Source organism: Lissotriton helveticus, chromosome 11, assembly GCF_964261635.1.
Source record: "Lissotriton helveticus chromosome 11, aLisHel1.1, whole genome shotgun sequence".
NCBI classification, from domain to species: Eukaryota; Metazoa; Chordata; class Amphibia; order Caudata; family Salamandridae; genus Lissotriton; species Lissotriton helveticus.
In genome coordinates, this window is record NC_136072.1 from 1,179,945,448 (window position 1) to 1,179,953,820 (window position 8,373).

The window sequence follows — 8,373 nt, forward strand, 5'->3', positions numbered from 1 at the left end:
ATAGGAACATTATTAATAGTAAGACCTTCAATTTAATTGAATTTCTGATCGCAAGTAACAAAGGTTCTATTGCAAATAAGAGAAGTAAAGGCAATAACGGGCACCCTTGCCTAGCGAATGTATGAAAGAGATATGGCCACTGTACTTTATCAAAAGCCTCCTCTGCATCTGAATCTAGAAGGCTAGACAGTTGAGTTAATGATGCATCATTTTCGATGGTATGGAATAATAATCTTACATTGTTTATTGACTGTATATTTTTCATGAAACCTTATTAATTAACATGCACAATGGAATGCAATACTGAAGCTAATCTTGTTTCCAGGATCTTTCCGTAATGTTTACAATCCTGATCAATCAAGGAAATAGTATGATAATTTGAAACCATAGAGGGGTCTTTATCTGGCTTTGGAAGGACTATAATCAAAGCTTCCAAAAAAAGAGCCTGCTGTTGTTCCTGTAAGACTAAAATCAGAAAATAATTTTAATAAATGTGGTGACAGGAGAGCAGCAAATTCTTTATAATCCTCTGCTGGAATACCATCCGGGCCTGGAGATTTACACAACTTGAGTGATTTAATAGCTGAGAGTACTTCATCAAAAGAAATTGGCATATCTAATTTATCTCTAGCTGATTGAGAAATTTGAGGTAAACCACAGTTCTCTAAAAAATTATGAATAATTTGTAAATCATTTGTAGAGGTTTATTATATAACTCTGAATATTAATTATTAAATTCATTTACTATTGCTGTATGAGATATAGCAGATTTGTGGATAGCACTAATTTGAGTTTTATCTTTCTTATTACGCAGATAGCTTGCTAAAAATCTTCCAGATCAATTTGCATTAAAACAGAATTTAGCTTTTGAAATAGATATTTGTATGCGTGCTCAAGTGCTTAATATAGAGTTCAATTCATAGCAAAGTTTATGAAGGTGTATTTTGTTTTCAATGTCAATGGATGCAATAAAAAAGAGCATATTTGGCAATTTTTTGTCTAATTTGTGAATTTGTTTACTAAAATGTCCTAATATTATGAGCCATAATTGAAATGTTAACCCCCCTGATGTAAGCCTTAAAGGCATCCCATCTGTTTACAATTGATGTAGAACCATCAGGATTAAACTAATCATGAATTGAATATAACATTTTGGGTTTGTTGTTGTTGTTAAGAACATTATTGGTGTTCATGTGCGATCTTCCTTGAGACTGTTAAGAGACTGTAGGATGTAAATTGCATGAGACAAGCACATGATCCGAAATATCAATATTTTGGACAGTGGGTTCAGAAATAGAGGGAACTAAATGACTGGATATTAATAAAAAATCTGATCTAGAATATGAATTATGATGATTAAATAAAGTACATTGTCTGTTGACTGATGTAAACGCCATATATCCACCAATTAAGTTGATTTAAAAAAAAAATAGGAGCAAAAAAAGCTTTTGGAGGGAAATATTTGATTTGAGAACACCTATCTGATAAAGGACCACTTATAAGATTGAAATCACCTCCAATAATAAGTGGAACAATACCCAATTTAATGACCACTGATGTAAAAAAAAGATCAAAACTCAGGGTCATCCTTCGTAGGACCATATATATTAAACACTGTAGGGCCATGTCATCAATTTTAGTTTTAGCTATAAAAAAACTACCATTAGAATTGGAATACTTATGTAATATTTGAAAATTCAGGGTTTTTTTGCAAATAAAAGAGCAATTCTGTTTTTCTTATTGAGAGCAGGTGAAGAAATAATATTACCAACCCTTTTTTTGTTCATTTACGCTGGAATAGTGTTATCAACATGAGTCTCCCCTAATAAACAAATATCAACCTGATGCCTAGCCAGGTAATCCAAAACTTTAATACATTTAACAGGATGCAGTAAACCTTTAACATTAAAAGACACAAGTTTTTTCGTTGTCGACCATTTGTTGCAGGTGCAGGTCAGCTTGACACTGTACTGAAGTAATCATGCAGAACGACGCTGGCGAGTTTGTGTACCTGCACGTTCCTCGTAAATGCTCTGCCAGCAACAGAATCATTGGTGCCAAGGACCAAGCGTCTATCCAGATGAACATAGCTGAGGTTGACATGGTCACAGGCAGAGTCGTTAGACACTTCAAAACATATGCAATCTGCGGTGCAATTCGTAGGATGGGTGAGTCTGATGACTCTATCCTCCGACATGTCAAGAACGATGGAATTGTCTCCAAGAATTTCTAACAAGGATTTCTTTGTGGCACTGGAACATGTGAAATAAAAGAAAATGCACAATTTTGTGTGTGTTTATTTTGTAATTGTCATGACTTTTGAAGAATAAAGGTGAACGTTTAATACCATGAATATTAGACATCATTGAAAGAAATTGAGTGGAGAGGAAAGTAAAGAATTTAAAGAAAAAAACAAAATAAATATAGTTCTTTTGAAAAAGAAAGAAATGAATGGAAAAAAGAATAAAAGACAAGCATCTAACAAAGACAACAAATAGACCAAGATAGGATTTTTGAATCGCACATACGTTTAACATGAATACCCAATTTGAACGTGCCCACTAAAGACTGACATCAATTTAGGCTAACTATAAATGTGTAATAATCTAATATCTCAAGAAAAATTTTCATTTGTTTCCAAGGAGAGCTGCAAGTGCTGGTCTAAGTATAGGCAAAGGTCATCCGGACGTTGAAAGGACTTCAAGACACCATCTATCCATATTTGAATCATAGATGGGTCAAAAAGTCCATATTTGAAACCACAACTTTTCAATCTTGGACGAAGATCAGCAAATTCATTGCAGATTTTTACAATTTCCTTGGCAAAGTCTTGATGAATAAAAATGGTATTACCGTTGACCATAAAAGATGGAATTTCTCCTGACGCTTTCCGTATTACTACAAGATGGTGATGACCCAACACCTTGAATATCATTTGATGAGGTTTAGTTTGATTTGGGCTTGTATGTGTAGGACTTTTATGAGCTTTATCGATCTCAACATTTTCAGTAAATTTTAGCCATAAAAGGCCAGGCAATAGGTAGTACATTCTGCAGCCGTTACATTCCACATCTTCTGGCAAATTAAAAATTCTCAAATTTGATTACTGATTACGATTTTTCAAATCTTGCAATAATTTATTCTATTGTTCTATTTTGCTGCAAAAGGAATAAGAGCATCTCATTTAGTTTGGTTTTCTTGAATTTGAATTCCATTGTCAGAAACTTTCATTGAAATACTTGCCATGTCTTTGCGCAAATTCTTTATTTCTGAAGCAATAGTGTCTGTTTAAGAACGAAGAGCCTGCATTTCATCAAACAAATCAGCTAAGGAAAGTTTGGAGGTGAAGTAGTTTATTTTATGTTTGTTGAGTACCAAAGGAGAATTTTTACCCTCCATAGAAACAAGTCAAATATTTACGTCAATATTCTGTTCAAACTATAATTTCCAATCCCTTAGATCTGATGCAGTATAATTAAGCACTGTGCAGCAGTTAAATCCAGCCAGCTGTTTCAGTATCCAGGCTACAGCCCTGAACTTTCCTGCCTGTGGTTCCCCCCTCCTTAAAGAGAAAATCAGCAATACCTGAGTGGAAGCATTGCTGAAAGTTGCTTCTCCACAAACTGCTTCAACCTCACCAAAAACGATGAGAAAAACACCTCCGCTGAAGCTGTCACTAGTAAAAGTCTCAAAGTACCATTTTAATTTGAAATATAGACCTTTCAGCCTCGGAAATTGTTGTAAAGCAGAACAAAATCGCAGAGGTCACTCCGTGGCAGCCATCTTGATGCGCGCTCACGCAACTAACGCTTCAGAGTTCAAACAAGCCTTAAATTTTACAACAGACAACATGATGCCAGATCTGGTGAGAAAGTGCCTCAGGGACGATGAATCTAATGCAATATAATGTTAGTGGAGCAGTGTCCGCATGTCTTGTGTTTGTGCAAATGTGTATGAGTGTGCACGTGTGGTATATAAATGAATGAATGAATGAAATGTATTATTGCATGATTAGGTAAAATCATTACAATTTCTCCACTTAATACAATGACTAGGTTAACACAAAAAGTGAATTAAAAGATAACATATTACAGCGGTTGTGTGGAATTTCTCCTATTAATTCAGTCACATAGTTAACAATAAAAAGTAAAAGCAATTTGCGATGTGCAGTTATTTCTGATAACTATGCATTGTCATCAGCCGACTTGTGCAAATCAGTACATGAGGAACTGGTGTTGTGTCTAACCTCTCACATGGGGTTGTGCAAAATTTAGCATGTTACTGTTAAAACTTCTGTTATCAAGTTATGAAGGGAGTATCTAGAAATTAATTTATGTCAGATGAACGTTATAGCAGCCCCTGTGTTAGCCATTATAAACCAGTGGAAGGGGCAGTCACTGAAAGGCGAGGGGCCACATCAGTGCTTAATTTGAACCAGTGGTTTCCATACTGGTACCAGCACTTGTCAACACTGGCACAAGTGATAGTCTGCCACATATTGGCAGTGCTTGGGTAATTTAAAGATGACCACAAAAACAGGTTATTAATTCAATATACATTACCCCCTGGTCCCTTATGTCCTCGTCAAATTCATTACTATGTGGAGATAACCATCTCCCAACAGAAAAAAAGATCAGAAGAATGCTGGGACACTAACCCCGCCCCTCCCACCGGGAGTACATAAGGGGTACTTACCCAGCATTCCACCTGTTCTTTTGTCTGTCTGTCGACAGATTTGATTGTAGATGCTGGTGCTGCTACTGCTGGGCTTGAGTGGCTTCTGTTCCTGTTCTGCCCCGTCCGGCTGCCTGGCTGTACGGGCAGGGTAGCTGGTTACTTGCCTACCGGTCTGCTGGGCTTACTGGGAGGCTTGGTTTCTCGGCCGGCTCTTTGCTTTGCGTGCGTGGAGTTTTCTGATGGCCCTTTGCTGCTGGTGAGCCGGCCTCCCGGGCCCTTCCAGGTTGCTGTAGGTTCATATTCCTGGGGCTTCGCCGGGTGGAATATGTGCTGATTTCCTGGTTCTCCTGCCTTCCTAAGCTACCTTTACAGACTGGCGGCGGCTTTCTGGAGTCCAGAAGGTGCAGGTGGGGGGGGGGCGGGCCTTGTTGCTGTTCGCGTCCCCCTCCTCCCGGGTGAGTCCCGCATAGCGGTGTGTTTTCTTACGATATTTGAGCCTCGCTTGGAGCAGCTGAATGGTTTTTCGGGGTCTGTTTCCTTTGCCGGTTTGCTTAGGGATGCCCTAGTCGATCCTCTCTGATCCTCACTGCTGCGTGGAGTTCTGGGCGCCTCATCTGCTCTTGTGCCTTGGTGGATTTTGACTTCCCCTGGGGTATCTTGTGTTCGGCCTCTTGGCCGTTGGATGTGCCTCTTTCTTCAGCATTTCCTCCCTGCTTCTTCTGGTCTAGTCTGGTATCAGTGATGCAGCTGGGTGAACGATGTTTGATTCCTGGATGGATTCCCTGGGTGCTGTTGGCCTCCGCTGGGTCTCTTCTGGCCTGCGGTTTTCTTCTCTGGCTTGGTTCGCTAAGGAGGGAGGGTGTTTTCCCTGCCCTTTCTCATGGTTCTTTTTGCCGGTGTTGTGCCTCAGCTTTTCCCTGTACTCATGTTGTTCCGGGGGCCGTGTTTCGGTCATTCATGGTCTGCAGGCTTGCGGTTGCTTCTGCTTGGACTTCGGCGGTACCTATTTGTGGTTGCCTGTTGCCTTCGGCCTTCCTCCCTGTTGGGTCCTGTTCTTGGCTGGTCTGGTGGTTTCTGTTTGGTGTGACCTGCTCAGGGTTACCTGGTTCCGCTCTTGCTGGGGTCCTGGACTGCATGATGGGGCTGTGTTTGCGGTTCGTTGGGTGGCCTGGCCCTTCTTTGCTGGTGTCTTTTCTGTCTGTGGGTGGATGGTTCCTCTGCTGTCTGGTTCCGGTCCTTGCAGGTGGGGTGTGTTCCTGAAGTTGTGACCTCTTGGTTCTGGCTGTGCTGGTTTGGGTCTGTCACCTGCTCCTGTATTCCCTGCTTGCATCCTCTTGGTCTTCATATGGGCGGCGCTGGGGCTGTTTGCTCTATGGCCGGTGCTCTGCTGGGGCCTTCCCTTCTATGGCCTTCCCCGGTTTTGGGTTGGGCCTTCAGGTCCTTCTGGCCGTGCAGGTTCCTTGGCTTCGGCTTTTGCTTCCCGACTGTGTCCTCAGTTGCCGTTTTGTGCCCTGGGGGTTCATCCCCTGGGTCGTGCCGGGCTGTGGGGTTTGGGTTGCTTGTGCGTTCTGCCCTGGCTTCTGTTGTTTCTGTGGTCGGGATGTTTTTGTGTTTCCTCTCCCCTGGTGGGTTGGGGTTCCATACTGTGGTGTTTGGGCCTGTCCTGCTCCTTTGGGTCCTCAAGGGGTTGTTGTCCCTCGGTCTTGCTGGCCTCTGGGTTCTTGCCCCTGCCGTCTGCTTGGGCTGTTTGGGGTCATCTCTGCATGGTCTGTCTCTGGTTGGGCTTGTCTGTTGTTGATGTTGGCTCCCTTGGGATTCTCTTGCTTTGGTCTTGGGTTCTCTGGGTAATTCATCTGTCTGGTTGCACTGCTTCTCTCGTGTTCGGGTGTGCCTTCTACGGGCTGTGACTTCCTGCTCCGGTTTCCACCGGTTTGCAGTTGGGGTGTTTGGCTGGATCTGTGTTCAGGGGTTCATGTGGTTCCTCCTGTTCCCTTTTCCTCTTTGTTTTCCAGGTCTCTTTGTCCTGGTTGGTTGCCCTTGTCGGTTCTTGCTGCTCCGGCTTCCTGGGGGTGCTGGTTCCCTTGGTGCCTTGTTCCGGGTCTCTCGGGCCTGGTAGGTTGACTTCCGAGGTTTGTTCTTCCTTCCCCGGTGCCTTGGTTTTCCCTCTTTCCCTGTCCGTGGGCTCTGTCTCGCCTTCCGGGCTAGGTGCTGGTGGACTGCTGGCTGGAGCTGGCCCTTTTCTAAAGGTTGGATCCTTTGTGAGGTTACAGGAGTTTGTCATCTGGTCTCTCTGGGGTTGGGTCATTTGCTTCCCTTCTCTTCTGGTGTAGTCCTGCCCTTGGTGGGCTTCTCAACCTTTTTTCTTTTTTCCGGGGTGACTTTGGTTGTTTTTGGTCGGGGCTTGGCGTTTCTCTGGCTCCCTTGTCCCCTGGGTGTTTCTTTTCTTTCCAGGGCCTGAGTTTGTCTGGCATGGGTTCTCTGTGCCTGTGTTTGGCTCAAGTTGTCAGGTTCTGGCTTGCTGGCCTGGTGGCTCTTGGCCTGTCTCTTTGGGTAGCCTCCTCGCTGTTTTCTTCTTGCCTTGGATGGCTTGCGTTTCCCTGCTCTCCCCTTCTCTGGTTGGCTGTGGGTTTCCTGCTGTGGGCTGGTTGGCCTCTGTGGTTGTCGGACTGGTCGTCTGAATGTTCTCCCATGGTTTCGTTGGTTGCGTCCAGGATTGGTAGGGCTCCCTCTTGTCGGGGGCTCTGCGTGGGGTTTCGCCGGTTCTGCCTTTTGCTTCCTGTGGTTGCTGCCTTGGTGTGGTTTCCTGGGTTGGCTTCTGTTTTGTTTGGGAAGGCCGGCTTTTCTCCATTGGTATTCTCCACATAGCAATGAATGGGACGAGGACATAAGGGACCAGGGGGTAATGCTCTATTACTTACCGGTAATCTTCATTACTCCGGGTTCCGTTGTCCTCGTTCCATGCATACGCCCTGCCCTCCCGGCCTTTCTGTTGTGGGCTTGGTTGTTCAGGCGGAATGCTAGGTAAGTACACCTTATATACTCCCCGTGGGAGGGGCAGGGTTAGTGTCCCAGCATTCTTCTGATCTTTTTTTCTGTCTGGAGATGGTTATCTCCACATAGTAATGAATGGGACGAGGACAGCGGGAACCGGAGTAATGAAGATTACCGCTAAGTAATAGAGCATTAGAAATTACTATTATATGCCATCCAAGCCATTGTTGTAGCTTTGGAGGACCAGTATAGTTTGAATACTGGTTGTTACAATCATTGGCAGCATAGCAGGGGCAATGTGTGGTGCACGCTGCATTGGCCTCCCAACGAGTGCCCTTGCACTTATTTTTTAAGCACTGGGACCACTATATATAGTGTGCAAATTTGCAAAGTGGGAGCTCGCTCGTACAATTGGCCCAAAAACAAGGTGTATGTATTTTCATTACAGGTGTACAAACAGATTAATTTTAATGTGGTAGGTCTATCTGCAGTAGGCATTGTGTGCATGGAACTGTACTCAAAATGTGTTTATTCTTAGGAAAGAACATAGGATTGACTTCCTTCCCCGGGGCAAAGTACAAACTAGCAACTTAAAGTGCTGGGTGACCACATAGAATATTATGATGTTTACATGGACCTATTGGTAGTTATTTGTTAAAGGTCAGCATTCCTTAGAGAAGTGTGCAAATTAGCAAGATAGGTCAA

The 8,373-nt window shown here is 43.3% G+C and overlaps 1 pseudogene; it reads left to right on the forward strand.

Annotated features, from left to right (window-relative positions):
* Window positions 1-1,966: 1,966 nt before the first annotated feature.
* LOC144791613 (small ribosomal subunit protein eS21 pseudogene) lies at window positions 1,967-2,284 on the forward strand (annotated as a pseudogene).
* The last annotated feature ends 6,089 nt before the right edge of the window (window positions 2,285-8,373 follow it).